We start from the raw sequence: 16,611 nt of genomic DNA, 5'->3' as shown, positions 1-16,611 counted from the left end.
GGCATAAATTTCAGTACTTTAAAAAAGAATAATAATATAAATAATGTTTTCTGACCAGAGTAAAAGAAAATGGCAAATAAATTAAACTCACCAAATAACAGTTATTCTTCCTGGAATATTCTGGGGAGAGTCCTATATGTTTGATGTTTCACAGGAACCACTAAAACATGCCCAGTATTCTGGTCTCAAATTCTCAGCAAATTTTTTCCTTCAAATACATCTGATAGGCTCCTGTATCAGAGCCTTAAACAGAGACAGTTTGGTTAAAATGAACAAACATAAATAAATAAATAATATGTAAATAAATAACACTAACAAATAACTAATTGAGAAACAAAGAATTACCACTTTTGAGTTTTGAAGACACATAGAGGAAAACAAAACAAATGAAGAAAAAGGCTTCAGATTTTACATACTGAGTTACTGTGGAATCCAATAAAATTAGATGAAAAATAGGAATCCAAGTTATTAATTGTCATTTAGACCTGTTTGTCTGATTTTTTTCAGGGCCTAAGATTATGCCAAATTTGTGTAAGCAATATATTTTTATCAGGTATAAAAATTTTTGAAACTTATAAAAAGTACATTTTGTGTGTTTTATCAAACAGATTAGAGCTATGGGTATTGTATGAGAAAGAATGAATATTCACCACCTTCAATTTTAGGAGAGGGCAAGGATGGTGACTACTAAAGGAATTTCAGAAAAAATTAAGTGTGAAAATTAGCTTGTAGAAATAATAGTCTCTCTCTTTGTAGATTTGATTAGGGTTGGTTCAGTGGAAGACCCTTAGCTCAGCTAAAGGTTCTGTTTAACACTGGACTATTCCCACACTTTGCCAATCAGCACAAAGAGCAAAGGAGTTACAACAAATGGATAGTATGGCTATTAAAGACAACACCTCTGAAGATCTTTCTGCACTTCGTCCAAATCAATACATGTATCTATTTTTATATAAACTAAGGCAGTTGCCTGATATATAGTAGAAAATGTTGGAAAAAAAGGCTCTCATTTCTCTTCTTGCAAATATAACATACTATTTCAAAAGGAGACATCCAAAAACTGAATACCTCTTGCAGCTTAATTGTAAATGATGAAACAGTCATCATAAAATGATGTAGTGTTTACCTATAAACTCGTGTTTGTATTTCTCTGTAAGGTTAGCACTATTTAAATATTGTTTCAACATCTATAAAACTGAAGACACCCCCTTCTAGGTCTCCCTTTACTCTGGTTGAATGGGGATAGAATGTGAAACATGAATTATAATTCTTCATAGAGAAGTAAACCATAATTTACATAAAATAAAAGCTTTCCTAATAGTTATGGAATTACTTTAAATAATACTTAGCTACTTTCATTGTAGGCTATGAGAGTCTTTCTTAACAGTGTTGCCAGGCAAGATTTAAATTCTAATGCCTTAGATAGCACCAATTATGTGTAACTAGAAGCCCAGTGCATGCATTCATGCACCAGTGGGGTCCCTCGGTCTGGCCTGTGGGATCAGGCCAAAACTGGCACTCTGACACCCTCTGAGGCTGTCCTGGATTGCAAGAGGGTGCAGGCTAGGCTGAGGGACCCCACCAGTGCACGATCGGGGCCAGGGAAGGATGCAGAAGGTTAGCCAGCTGGGGAGGGACCGAGGGAGGACTCCAGGGTGTGTCTGGCCTGTGTCACTCAGTCCCGATTGGCTGGACCCCAGCAGCAAGCTAACCTACCAGTCGGGGCATCTGCCCCGTTGTGGTCAGTGCACATGATAGCAACTGGTCAACCAGTCTACTGACTGCCCCTGGTGGTCAGTGCATGTCATAGCGAGAGGATGAGTGGCCTTAGCCTATCATTAGCATATTACACTTTGATTGGTTGAATGGATGACGTGACACTTAGCATATTAGGTTTTTTTTTATATGGGATGGATTAACTTCTTTCCTATGGAAAATCTGGATCATCTTTCTTCCTTACTCTAGACCAGCTGTGGGCAAACTACGGCCCGTGGGCCGGATCCAGCCCATTTGAAATGAATAAAATTAAAAAACAAAAAGACCGTACCCTTTTATGTAATGATGTTTACTTTGAATTTATATTAGTTCACACAAACACTCCATCCATGCTTTTGTTCCGGCCCTCCGGTCCAGTTTAAGAACCCATTGTGGCCCTCGAGTCAAAAAGTTTGCCCACCCCTTCTCTAGACCTTACTGGCAAATAAATTAACTTGCCAAAAATTTGAGGTTTATAGATCCACTAGTTGAGAAGGAGTGGACTCAGGTTTTATTTTAAAGTCTTTAAGCACTTCTTAACTATAATGAGCCACAAAGAAACACCAGCATCTTTTCCCCAAAATATAGCCCCTTTTAAGTAAGAAAATAATCATTAAATGGCATATTAGTAAACTTAATAAGCTATGAAAATATATATAAATTGATCTCAAAAGGCTAACAGTTTAAAAAGTTATATAAGTATAATATAGAAATACTGTATTTGATTCATTCTTTTCATTTAAAAGTACCAAAGTCTACTAAGGAACAGGAGTTATGCTCTAGAGAATTTGAGAATAAAGAAGTCTTATGTTTTCTCTTAAAGTACTCATAATTGTTTTGAAGATAGGAATGTAAAAAATAATTACAATACTGTATATGATATAAATGAGAGGTATAAAGTGTTACAGGATTATACAAGATAGAATAAAAAATTACTGTCATTAGTAGTATTAAGTTGGATCATATAAAATTGGAAATATTTCATGGTTGTTGACCTACAGGAATTGCCATTATATGTAGCTCAATTTAATGTTATTAGTTCTCTTAGTGTGAAAATTCAGCTTGATCTTGAAAAATGATGGCTTAATCAAGATAGGACATTTTCTTTCTATTCAATTGATTTTGGAAGTAAGAGATCCAGGGCTGGTTTATGCTCTGTACCACAAATTCCTGATGACCTTGGTCTCTCTAAATATGCACCCTGAAGTCTGATCCTGTGTGACCTTTAGTCACCCCATTTTAGAAAACAGGAAGGAAGCAATGATGGGAGGGAGGGACAGATGATACAGGCCAACTGTCACTTTAAGGGGATTTTCAAAGAGGAAGCCACAGGACAATTGCACACACCGGCACCCTGTTGGCCAGAGTCTAACAACAAGCAATGTTGGAAAGGGTAGTATTTTGCAGGCAGCCCTGTCCAGCTAATAATTCTAGTACGTTGGAGAAAAGGACTATGGGAAATGAAGATGAACCAGCGTCTTTGTCACTAAGAAATAGTTTACAAGTTGTGTGAGAAATGGAGAAGGCCCAGCAGCAAAAGTGAAAACGTTTGAAAGGTATAAAACATAGAATGTATATGGAGCATTCAGATGACAGTATTTTATCATGGAAGGGCCAAATATTTGATGAGGGTAAATGGAAGGAGTTGCATTTGGAACAACAGTACTATTTCAGACAATAAAGGGCTTTCTATATTAAGCTAAGAATAATGGAATTTATGCCATCTTCAGTTTTGAGGTGGTGACTTAGGGAGCATTTTAATGTTTAGGAAGATCACCCGGGCTGCAATATAGAGAGACTGGGAAAGGACAACAATGAGAAAAAACCCAGGACAAACATATTTTTATTTTCTTGCAAAACAATGGGATAATTTCCCAAATCCACTTCCCTTAATCAATATGGGTAAAAAAGATAAAGTAATAAAATATGAAAGACGCAATTCTAATATGCTCAGCTTATTCTTTAATTACACTTAACAGGTATAATTTTAACTTGAAGAACAAAGAATAAATTAGGTTAGAGAATTGCTGTGTAATTTAGGGTCTAATAATGATAAATTTTTAAAACTTCTACAATTTCACAAAAGAAGTAAAATTTAAAGATATCAAAGATATTCTTTTGTTACATAAAATGTTTCACATTCCATTTTTTTAAACACAGTGATTTTTGTAAATATTGTGATCAAAGTCTTATTTTGCAAAGCAAGTAATTCTAGGGAAGTCAAAATTTTAGGAAGCATAATAAACTATCTTAAGATTTAAAAAAAATATATACCTTTGCATTTCTTTTTAATTTTTTCTTAACCAGCTGAGGTGGGTCAGAAGACAGCATCAAAGAGGAAATGATATAAAATTTGAAGTTATGTTGCTGATTGCTGCTTGGACACTTGGCTGTATTGCTGTATCTAAAAGCTAATGGAGTGTTTCATAAAACTGATTGCAGAGCACATTTCAGGACCAATAAAACAAATTAACTATTGATGATTGCAAAGGGCAAATCCAATTACATCTCACAAAGCTTTATATCTCTCTATTTCTTCTTTAATGTTTTCTATGCATTTATTTCCATTTGAAGTTTGGGTAACAAGACAAAAGAGATGCAATGTGGGTAGGCAGAGAGTATCTTGGACTTTAGAACCCAGTGAAATTCTGAGTCCACTCTTTGTGACTCTCAGTCTCTGGAAATATCATTTAAACTCTCTTAGTTTCAAATTCATGAAATTAAATGCATAGCACTTTTGAGTATTAAGTAAATTGGTGGATGTATAAATGTTTTGTAAACTATATAATGTAATACAAGTAAAATAACAATTATTAATTTAAGCAATTAATAAATTGTGCATATAATATCAAGACATAATTTTTAAAAAGCTCAGATTAAGACACACACACACACACACACACACATACATTTAGAGATTTCCTTCCTCAGACCTCAGACTTCACTGTCTTACTCATCTTGCTTTTTCTTTTTTTTTAAAAAAAAATATATTTCTATTGATTTCAGAGAGAAAGGGAGAGGGAGAGAAAGATAGAAACATCAATGATGAGAGAGAATCATTGATAGGCTGCCTCCTGCATGCCCCCTACTGGGGATCAAGCCTGCAACCTGGGGATGTGCCCTTGACCAGAATCAAACCTGGGACCCTCCCTTCAGTCCACAGGCCAATGCTCTATCCACTGAACCAAACCAGCCAGGGCTCATCTTGCTTTTTCTTAATGACAACTTGGAAGAAAAGGATGGATTTTCTTATCATACCTGTCCCAGAATTTTGGCACATCTCCACATGATCATGAAGACAATATTTTATCTTTCATTGTACCCCAGCTACCTGCTGCATGGATGACAAATGCCACAGAGATGACAACGCTGCTGTTTGGAGCTGAGAAATATAATTAGCAGATACATACAAAATGTTTTAACGACAGCCCCCCTCTGAATGTCTACACCTGCCAGACACCATAATAATGAGACGATCTGCCACTTAAGCATTGATCAAATGCTCCACCAGGGCTCAAAAATATGTGTTCTGGTGCACTGTCACCACAGCCTTGCACAACCCCACGACTGGGATCAGGAATGAAGTAAAATATTCAACAGCTGCTGCTTCACTGAGCAACATTTTGTCTTATTTAATTCCATAAGCTTATTTGCATCCTCTTAATTTCCGTATGCTAGGGATTAATCATTCATGAAAATAACAATTACAAAACTTATTTAAAAGCTTGAAAAAAAGCTGGCTCCTTTGATGGACATTGCTTCTGAAAAAGGAGGGGAAAGACACTGATGTCTTAAGGAACTTCAAAGCTAGATGTTTTAAAATTGGGATGGTCTCAATTTTTTCCTCCAATGCAGTTATACATGCTGCTTACTGCCAAGGGAAAGCATTGTAAGTGGTTATGTGCAAAACTGTATGTTTAGGAAATAGTTGGTTTATTTATTTTTAGATTGTTGAAAAGTAAAAGCTCAATAAAAAAATACCAAAATTATGTAATAAAATATAAAAATTGAAAGGGATTTTAGAGCTCATTTTTCCAACTAGGATTCCTTTCAGAGAATAACACGCTGGCATCCCAGAGAGATGAGTGTTCAGCATGTGAACACTCATAGCCATATAAGAAGTGATTTCTTTTGTGTATAAAACTAATTTTTAGAAAATACGTACTTATATTGAGCTCCAGTGGGCCTTCCTACAATTTCTAATCTGTCATCCAAAACTGTCGTTTAGAGTCATAAACTACATTCACTAACTCTTCTACTTATAATTGGAATATTTGGAGGAACTATCCCATCACATGCTGTACAATCTGTCTCTATCCAAGTCAACATCAACAGGCCCTTCTCCATATTTCTAATGTTACCACTAATTCCTTTTCCTGTTCTTAGTTCTGACTCTCTCACCCAAGTCTCCCTCAATTATTTGGGATAATTATTTTTTCTACCCTATTATACACCAGCATTCAGATTTTAAGTTCTACACATTTTTCTACCTCATCCTCCCCCCTCTTCAATTCCTTCAGCTACTTTCACACCCTCATTCTGTCCAAATAAAAAGGTATGATAACATTTGTTTCCATTCTTTTTACCTCCACTCTGTTCTAATCCTCTTTAAATTGGATTTACCCAATGGTGGGGATTAATATTTCTAAATGCTGATAAAATTATATTATACTGCTCAAGGCCAATTAATGGATTCCTGTTGCCTACAGGGTATTGTTCATATCTTTAGTCTCACAAAACAGTTCCTCCTAATTCCTTCCTATCCTGCCCTTTCAGGCTCATCTATTGCTACTTCCTTTCACACACTCACTGAGTAAAATGTTACATAGTGAATTACTTTTGATTCTACAGAGGTAGAACATGTTCTCTCATTCCCATGCCACTGCTCTTGTAACATTATCTTCAGGAAGGAGCCTTGGTCTCCCCTAGCTCCTCATGATTTTTATTATAGTTTTTGTACCTCTGGATATTTCCCCCCATTTCTTGAGGTGTTGAGCACATAGTTTGGCATCAACCATAGCTCTCATCAGTAGTATGCACATAATGTCAACCAGATACCTCATTATTGAATTAATATATGTTAATTAAAGTTTCTAATAATAATGCCAGAAACAAATCTATTTCACATTTATAAAAAATACATTATGTTTAAAATGTGTGCCTTTATTCAAATATACATATTAACATATCCTAGATTATTAACAAATGAAGAACATATAGTCAAATTTTAAATTGCAGCAGTGTCCTTGGTTTTAATCGGAACAGCTTTCAGAATACAATAAAAATGCCCTTTTTCTTGGATCCCCAAGAACAGTGGAGACCAACTGGGTGTACACAATATAAACTGAGATCATTAGCTTTCTTGAAAGAGAGTATTTAGTTTACCTGCTATTTAAAATATGGTATAGAATATATCAATTCTTCATCAGAAATTGAAACATTAAAATTTACATTTCTCGAGGGTTGGAAGTTTAAATTGTATCATAAGTTAAAAACAACAACAACAAAGAAAACTTCCCCTTAGTGTCTACGAGCTCTGAGATAGAATGCCAAGCTGGTACACCTTTAATAATGTAACACGTAGTGAATTATCCACATACGAAAGCGTGATGTCATTTAGTGCCTTATAAAACTGTAAGTGGCCTCCGCAAGTCGGTACATTCTGACACTTTGCTCCCCACAGATTCTATGCTGAAATGCACAGGAGTTAGGCATTAAAAATTGAAAGCATAATGCCGTTCTCTCAAATTGGATAATTGGAAGCGAGTGAAACATCTCAAATGTGGGTGTAATAACAAGTAGGCTGCTGGCAAAACATGAGTAATCTGGTGCTGTATTTGAATTATTAACTGACCCTTTGGCAGACTGAATCCTGAAAAAGTAACAACCTTCAAAGAGGTAAGAGGTTCTTTTTGCCCGTCTTATACGTTGAAAGACTACCAACAATCTGCTATACTAAATTACCTTAAAAACATTTAAAAGGCACATAAGAACAATATCCTTATATACTCTTTACAGTAATTGTTATTTTTAGGGTGCCTACAAAAAGCCATCAAAACTTCCTATAAATTACAGTACAATGGCATGATCATCGTTTGTGTGCACAGTAACACCAGTAGAACAAATTATACTTACGTAAAATGCCATTTATTTTTTCTCATTAAGGGACTGCTTTTAGGAATCACTTTCCAAAATAAGATCCTCTATAGATAAACAGCTATGTTTCAGAATCGGAGAAGACAGCTCTATTGCAGTATTCGTGGAACCCCCTTGCTTTTTGGCTACTGCCTGGACTTTCCCTGTTAGCGCATCATCCCTGTGGTGTTGTTTCTGTTTAAATATTAACAGCCCTGGGAGAACTATGCTAGCCAGTAGAGAACAGTGCGTGGCATAAAAATGAGAAGACTAGCTAGGCTCCAAGAGAGAACACGGAGGATGTTAAATCCATTTCGTCCAACCCGATTTTCCAAAGGGCATGATGAGCAACATAAAATCTCTGATCAAAAGTAGCCCCTAACAACTGCACCCAGCAGGTCTAAGTGGTACTTTGATTTGAGAAAGCCCATTTATTCAAAATCAATGATTTCAGATATGTATGAACTAGTTAACCTGAATACCACACTGTTGGTGCCACATCACTTTAAAAACAATTGTGTTATGTGACGACAGAAGGAATGAGCAAGTAAAGAAAATATATTATTCAGCATTTGGTTGTGTTAAACCAGGCTTTCTATAAGAGTTTGGAATTTCCTTTCGAAAGCTTTTTGTGAAACATGGAAAAGCTTTTCACCAGAAAGTTTTAGTTCTGATCTATCCAGAACTGTCCTGGGTTCCTACAAGGAGGGAGATTGTTCATTTAAACAAAGGAGGGTTTCCAAAATGTAGTTTTGCAAGCTTAACAGTTGATAAATTAGCATTTTTTTTGTTTAGAATAATGAAAAATTGAAATGCAGCTGGGCTTAGGGAGAAAATACACGTGGCAATATTTCTACACATTTGTTAAAATTCATTGATAGCATGTCCTATTTTTCAGTGTCTCCATAAAAAAGACAATAAATATTGATAATAATTATTTCTTAGCCATAGATCTAATTTTTGTTGCTAAATACATTGACAGGTGAAAATAATGATATTTACAAAGGAGTGGCAACTTTAAAACTCTGAAATTTTTTTGTTTCATTGGGTATAAACCATGGGTTAACTAAAGTACCTCTGGACAATATAACTTGATCACCCATTCTACTCCAGCTACTACCCTACTCTCAATCCTTTCCTAAAAAAAATATGACAATTTATTCATCTCACCGTCTTTTTCGCACTTACTGCTCTTAGACTTCTATCCTATGGCTCTACTGAAAGTCCTTTGATGTAAGTTCCCAGTTGCTCCACCTGGTAAAATTCACTGACTTACAGGTTTTCACCATAACTGAACTCTCAGCAGCAAACACCACAGTCCACTTTCCGTCTTGTTGAAGCAAAGTCCACTTTCATTCTATGTGTGTGCCCTTTGTGCGGGGTCTCTCCTCATTGCTACTCCTGCTTTTCAGTCTTTCATTATCTTCTTATTCTCTCTGATGCCAGTGGTCTTAAAAATTGTGTTCGTTACATTCGTTTCTCAGATATCTATCTAAGCACAACTTCCCTAAACTACAGCTGCCCAGTTGACAGCCCCTTCCATATCTAACAGGCATTTAAGCATCCACTTATCCACATCAGAATCTTGAGCTTACCCTTAACTATTTGAAAACTTATCTTCTCTCACTCTTGCTCATCTTCTTCCAAACCATTCTCTACCCAATGCCAAGAGTGCTTCTTTAGAGATGAAATTCATGTCATTTTCCTTGCTTACTTAAGAACCCTTCACCTGCTTTCCATCACATAAAAATTGAGTCCAAAATCCTGGGCTTTCTCTCCACTGCACTGTATGACTTAGTTTGTGAGTCTTCTATCTCCTGGGGCCCCTCGTAGTGCTCAATATGACTGTTCCAACTGCCCTTCTTTCTCTTTCTTGATCATAGCAACATTACTCAAACCTCAGATTATGATACACAGTTCCTCAAAGAATTTTTAATAGTGGCTTTTTTTTTTATCATCAAGAGCTCACCTAAAATGGCCATTTTTCAAAGAAGTCTTTTGTGATCACCAAATTTAAGTTAGATCATTTCCCCAATTATTTTATTTAGAATTTCCTACTTTATTCCTTACTATTATCTGAAATTATCCCTCTACTCGTTTTAACTTTATTTTCTATTTCTCCACACTCTGATATGAGCATCACGAAAACAGGGGCTTCATTCAGTCTTGTTTTATTGCTGAAATCACAGCTCCTTTAAAAGTACCTGATAATAGACACTCATTAAATATTTTCTGAATGAATGAATGGATGCATGCTGTCAAAGGGCAGACTCTGCTTTTAGCCTGCTTGGAATTTAATTAAGGGAAGTTATGAGTATACTGAAGCCAAATTGCACTACTCAAGACATTTATATTCTTTTTGAGTTCATTAAAGCCCAAAATTTGGCATAAGCAAAAAGAACAGCATAGCCTTGTTGTCCAGGAAACAGTTTTTGTTCTTGTTTTCTGTCTTATTTCACCTGCATCACATGACACAAAATAAAAATTATTATGCTACTGGACTTGTTTTATATATATTCCTATTTATTCTGCCATTATGCAATTATGGACCTCAGTAAGCTAGCTTACAATGAGTGTGTTTGTGTGTAACTTATCAGACATCTGCTCAGTCTACACACATGAGCATGATATTCATCATCTCCTAGCTGGAACTTTTATGTGTATATTTTCTTTAGAACTACTGCAAAGGTCTACCATGAACAGCATGGATAAAAATGTGTTACTTTACAGTTGATGGGAGGAAAATTCTACATATAAATAAGAAGTATTTGCTTTGAAAGGGAATAAACAATCCTTATCCTCTTTTCAAATACATAGGAGACTACAAGATGATGGGGGGTTGACTCTCATCTTCAAAGCTTTGTGGTCAGTATGTTTCACACTGTGCCTGAAAAAGAAAGTCCAATTCCTACAACTGTGATTATGCTGAATTTTCTCTATTGAGACAAAGTCTCCTTCATCTTTGCATCCCACAACTTCCATGTACATGCATCACTGACATGGCAGTTTCTGATCTCCTCTTTTCACTAATATGGCAACGCAACTACGACACTTTATTAACTGGTTTTCCTACATCAAAGCTTGTCTTGTTCTTCAACCAATAGGTTTTAAGGTTCCAACATGTCCCTCAGAATATACTTGCCAGAACCTCCAGAATTATCAAGGACCTTCCTACTCAAGGTCAACAGCATCAGCAGCTTTTGAGTATCTCTGGAAGGACTTTTTAGATTGAAATGCAGGGTCACGGGCCTCACTCTTAAACTCCTGAATCTGATAGTAATAAGCTCCCCAATGACTTGTATGTACTTTAAAGTTAAAGACCACTTCTCTATGACACCCTCTGGATGAATCTCCTGAATTAGATTATTAAGTCAGCTAGCTCAGGATTCCTCTCTAAATATCTTTCTTGAGAATTCATGAGTCAACTTATTCTCCAGCAACACTGAACTCTGAAATTCTCCACCCCTCAGCAGCAGTTCTTTTTGTTTCCATGGAAAGTTCTTTTTATGTTTCCACATTTTTGCTTATAGACACATTAGTGCTACTTATGTTAAAAGTGTGGGTGCTAGCATTGAAGAGAGCTGGGTTAAATTCTCAGCAAAACATGTTAATAGCTGAAGGTTCTTGAGAAAATTCCTTGACCTCTCTGAACGTCTACCTTTTCACCTTAGAATAAGAATAATTGTACTACTTGTCCTGTAAAGTTATGAGGGCTAAAGAAGATAGCTGTACATAAGGCAGCAAGCATTCAGCCATTGTCTGGCAAATAGCAAACACACCACAAATACAGGTAACATTAAAATGACCTCCAGGAAAGCCTGTCTCCTCATTCTTTGTGACCAAAAACTACTTGAGTGAAAGTGTCATCTAATTAGCTCTCACCCACTCCCACCTGAATTAGGTATATTTCCTTCCCACATCCTTCATAACTTTTTTAAAAAAGTATATTTTATTGATTTTTTACAGAGAGGAAGGGAGAGGCATAGAGAGTTAGAAACATCGATGAGAGAGAAACATTGATCAGCTGCCTCCTGCATACCTCCTACTGGGGATGTGCCTGCAACCAAGGTACATGCCCTTGGCCGGAATCGAACCTGGGACCATTCAGTCCGCAGGCCGACGCTCTATCCACTGAGCCAAACCAGTTAGGGTCCTTTATAACTTTTATACCTACAATATTTTTATCATTATTTACTTAGCAAACTATCTCATTGTTAGGATTTTAAGTTCTATAAGAAGAGTAATTAATCTAAGTGGTATGAAGTATATTCCAAAGAGAAGGTACATAAAAAGCAACTGAACAAAAAGTCAGAAGAATAAAAATGTTGGTGACTATGATAGAAACTGCTAGTTGGTTGCCTTGGATATCCAGTCTGACTCTCTTCTTTCCTAGCAGATTCACAGTACTGTTTGGAGCATTGTCATTGTCTGTTCATATACATTCTTGACTTTGAGTTCCTCATAATGACCTGGTTCTGGGCTGAGAGTGTGCCCTTCACACAAGCAAACCACCCTCATTTTCTGATGCTTTCCTTCCTGCCTCTGTGCAGACCAATGACTGCACCCATGTTGTAACCATGAGGAAGCTGTGAAGATGTGAGTCTCATGTCAGTGAATGTTGATCCTGAAATGCTCACGATATTGTAGAGCCACTTGGCCAGCTCTGGACACCAACATATGGGCCTCCTGAAAGATGAGGAGGAAAAGCATTGTTTTTTGTTTTTATTAAAACCCTATATTGTGGATCCTAAGTGCAACCAAGTACAGGCCAACAAAATAGGGTTAATTAATAACCTCTTCAACGTGTATTTAAAGTACTTGAGCTTCTTTATAGAAAACAACAAGATTATATTAGGGATAACATCCACATTATCATATATATATTGTCAAATATGTTTATTACACATGCACAGGAACTGAAATACTGTAAAGTAAATGAAGAAGTGTATATTTGCTGAGTTTTATTTATATATAATGGAATAAAAACGAATATACTGAAAGTTATGTACTTAATTAGGAACAAGGGACTTTTTCTATTCTTGAAGAATGTTTTATTTGCTAGAAGGGGCTAAAAAGGTAGTTCTTCAATCATATTTATCTTTGGATTTATTTTTTTCCAAAATATATCTTTTGTTAATGATTTTGGAAAAGGAATGCTATTTAACATATAAAATACTGAATACATATATATAATTCACAAAATGTCCTAAAATTGTATGAAAGACTCACTGTGCCTGTTTATTTTTTGGTGGAGCATTTCTACAGCTTCGACTGGCTTCTCAATGTCATGTTAGAATAACTCCACTCCTTCAGTATTACTTCCATTTCGCAGTGTTACATTCACTTCTCAAACATAACATGGCTAATAAACTACATCAGGGAAATCAAGCATAACATGTAGTTTTGGAACTTATTCTTTAGAATATCTATATCCTCTAAAATATTCAAAAGAAGGAAAAGACAGAAAACTGGCAAATGCAGATTCTGGTGCAAACTCTTAATTTATACACATATAACATCAAAATCTTTGCTGATTCTGCTCTCATTTGTCTAAATTTAGACAGCAGCAATGAAAGCTGCAATTTTCCTTTGAAAATTACAAATCTGTAGCAATAATTGTATCTGTACCTACTCTCCTCCTATTTTTGCAGTGTTCAAAAATATTCAGATGGCTAGAGAGCAGGTGTTCGCTATGGCATGTGTTTCATGACTGCCTTCCTGTGCAAAACAAGAACTCAGCAGCATATTAAACCTCCATCCAGGTGCACGGGACAAGGGCTTCTGTGAAGCAAACACTATCTATCTGACTCCTCCACGCAGCCAGAAGAGGCTCTAGCTCTTCGTAATTTTGATAGACTGGAAAGGCCATAATTGATCTTCTTTCTTTGCAGAGGAAGAAATGGATGGAAAATATGCTTTGCGTATTTTACTGTAAGATTTTCTTTTTTATTTCATTTGTGAAACGGTTTCCCTTTCTGTGGTAGCCTGGGGAAGAGTAAGGGATGTGTCATTGACTTAAAGCCAAGCAGAAATTATAGCAAAAATCTTTCACTAGACTGTAAGCTCCTGGAGGGCAGGACAACTCTATGTGACATGAAGGATTAAGTCATTGGGGGCTGAACACTAGGACACCACACACCATAACAAAACACCATGGCCGAAAAGCAAGTGGTTCCACAGCACGATTGTCACTAGGATAAAATATGCTCAAACTAAGCCCAGAAACTGGGCTTGGAAAAAAATAGCCAACTGGATCTCTACAATAAAATTGTGATCAATGAAATAACAAGTATATTGTTGTAACTAATGATAACATATGTAAAATTAATAAAATATGAAATAAATCTGAACATGTGATAATATTCTCTTGCAGTGAGTAACAGAGAGTCAGATTCAAACTGGCTTTGATATATATATAAATTAATCAATTTTTATAAAAAACACTGAAGGGAAGATCAGGTTTATTGATCTACTGGCTTAATGAAGTCATCATGGATCCAGTTTTGTTGGGTACTTTGCTAGGCATCCATGTGGTTGGCTTCATCTTAATGTAATTCCTGTTCTGTGCAGGGATGGCCAACAGATTCGGCCAGGAACACACACTTTTATTTATGAATACAGTAGAAATAAAGAAGCCCTCAGAATAAAGAAAACTTTTCCAAAAATATTCAGAAAACTTCCAGAGTTTTCTTTGACCAGACAGGGTCATAGGTTTTTTTCCTAACAAAACCTCATTAGTAATATTGTTTTTGTTTGTTTGATGTTTGCTTTTCCAGTAGCACCCACCTTTAGACTAGATCATGGAGGTTATGAACAGTTCCCAGAGGTACATGAGCTGTGCTGAGGGTGGGTTGAGAGTTGGGGTGAACACAAACATGATCTGGGAAAAAGTAGTTTCCAAAATGTAGACAGAATAAAGGATATTCAGAGTGGAAAGAAAATTTCTCCTAGGGAAGTATTTAATTATAGAAATAAAAATACTGTGGGTATGAAAGAAAGACTTCATAAGTAGCATATGACCCAACCGAAGCAAATCTGTAGGTTTTATAATTATCCTGACCCAAATAGCTTGTTTATGAATGGCAAAAATGTGGAATAAAAAAACCACCAAAGACATCTGTCTAAATACAAATCCCTGGAAAAAAAAAGAGCTGTTGCTGAATAGAGGTTGAGATCTACTCTACTCACCGGGTGGAGATTAGTCCACATTAATCCAAGAAAAGCCCTACTTGTCTATTTGGTGTCAGAACACAACCTGTCTTCTGTTCCAGTAACGCAGAGACAGAATCTCAAGATAATGTTCGTTCCAACCAGAATTGGAATGGCAGCGACAGGATCTAGCAGATCAGTATCAGCTGGAAACCTGGTATTTGAGACACATCACTGGCCAGCAGACCTAATTGTGCCTCATCCGGCACGTGGTGTACTGCGCCTGTAGATTCTTCCTTGTTCAGCCCACTTATGACTGATTATACCAATCAGCTGCGTATTTGGTGGATTGGCTTTCTTATCTCTTGTTTCTGTGTCTTCGTGCAATCACAGCTCTCTACTCCCCCATATATCCAATTGGCATTCCATATTTTGTAACTTTGATTCATCATGTTTTGATGCTAAAAGTTAAGTTTTAGAAATGTATCTTAAAGAAAGAAGGTTTTTAAACATCAGGTTTCTCACATTCATTTGTACCACAAAACATGCCCCTAACTCTCTTTCCCCAAGGCATTCACTTGTTTATTGCCTGGCTATATTTAACCAGCACTTTCTTGTGCTCTTCCCCACTATCAAATAGATAGGTATTATAAATTTTATAGTAGTGCTCCTAAACCTGACATTGCAATATGTGAGGCACCCTCATAGTTCTCTACTTTATATATTATTTTTATGGTGAGAATTAAAGCTTTTATGAGGCTGTAATTTTTGACATTACCATCGCTTCCTGGGAACTCAATGTTATCCTATTCCACAAAGAGCTAAACAGGAGAAATAGCACATTTCCAAGGTCAAGTGGATCTTCTTAATCTGAAAGCGAGAGGCTCTAAGCAGAGAACATCTGCATGATTACTTGAAAATGAATTTACCATATCACAAAAAGTATGCCTAATTTTTTACAAGTTCATTTCCTATGATTTGAATTTTAAAACTCAATTTCTTGTATTTCAATTCAGAGAATTCCATGGCAGAGCCAGCATTACATCTTGTTGTTTAGTTTAAATCAGTGCTTGTCAACTTGGCTATACCTGAGAACCAAGTAGAGAGTTAAAAGGAAAAAGAAAGCTCATCCCTGGACTCATGTGCATATGTTTTTTAAATAGTATGCCTGATTTTTAATAATAAGTTACTTTCATTTACAAAGGTTCTGGAAATTTAAATAATCACACTTAAATGTCATACATATTTGATTCCTATATATAAAACCAAAATATTGTAAGTGAATATCTGTTATATAAACCCTATACAAGCATGTTACTTAAGTGGATCATTAAACTCTTAAGATACTACATATCAACAAAATGTAGCATTATTTCATGCAAGAAATATGTAATGTAGTGTGCCTTGAGTTTGCACTTTGGAAAATGTGAAGAAGGATATAAAGGATGCCTGTCCTGTAGAAACTTAAAACACAGCAATAGAAAGGAAATAGGATTGGGGGGAAAAAACTTGGAGGAACACTTTGAAAGTTTCAAATATATACGGTTTATGAAAATATTGATGGAAAACAGA

The sequence above is a fragment of the Myotis nattereri genome, assembly GCF_964212035.1.
Source record: "Myotis nattereri genome assembly, chromosome: 8".
Taxonomy (NCBI): Eukaryota; Metazoa; Chordata; class Mammalia; order Chiroptera; family Vespertilionidae; genus Myotis; species Myotis nattereri.
This window is presented reverse-complemented; position numbering follows the sequence as displayed.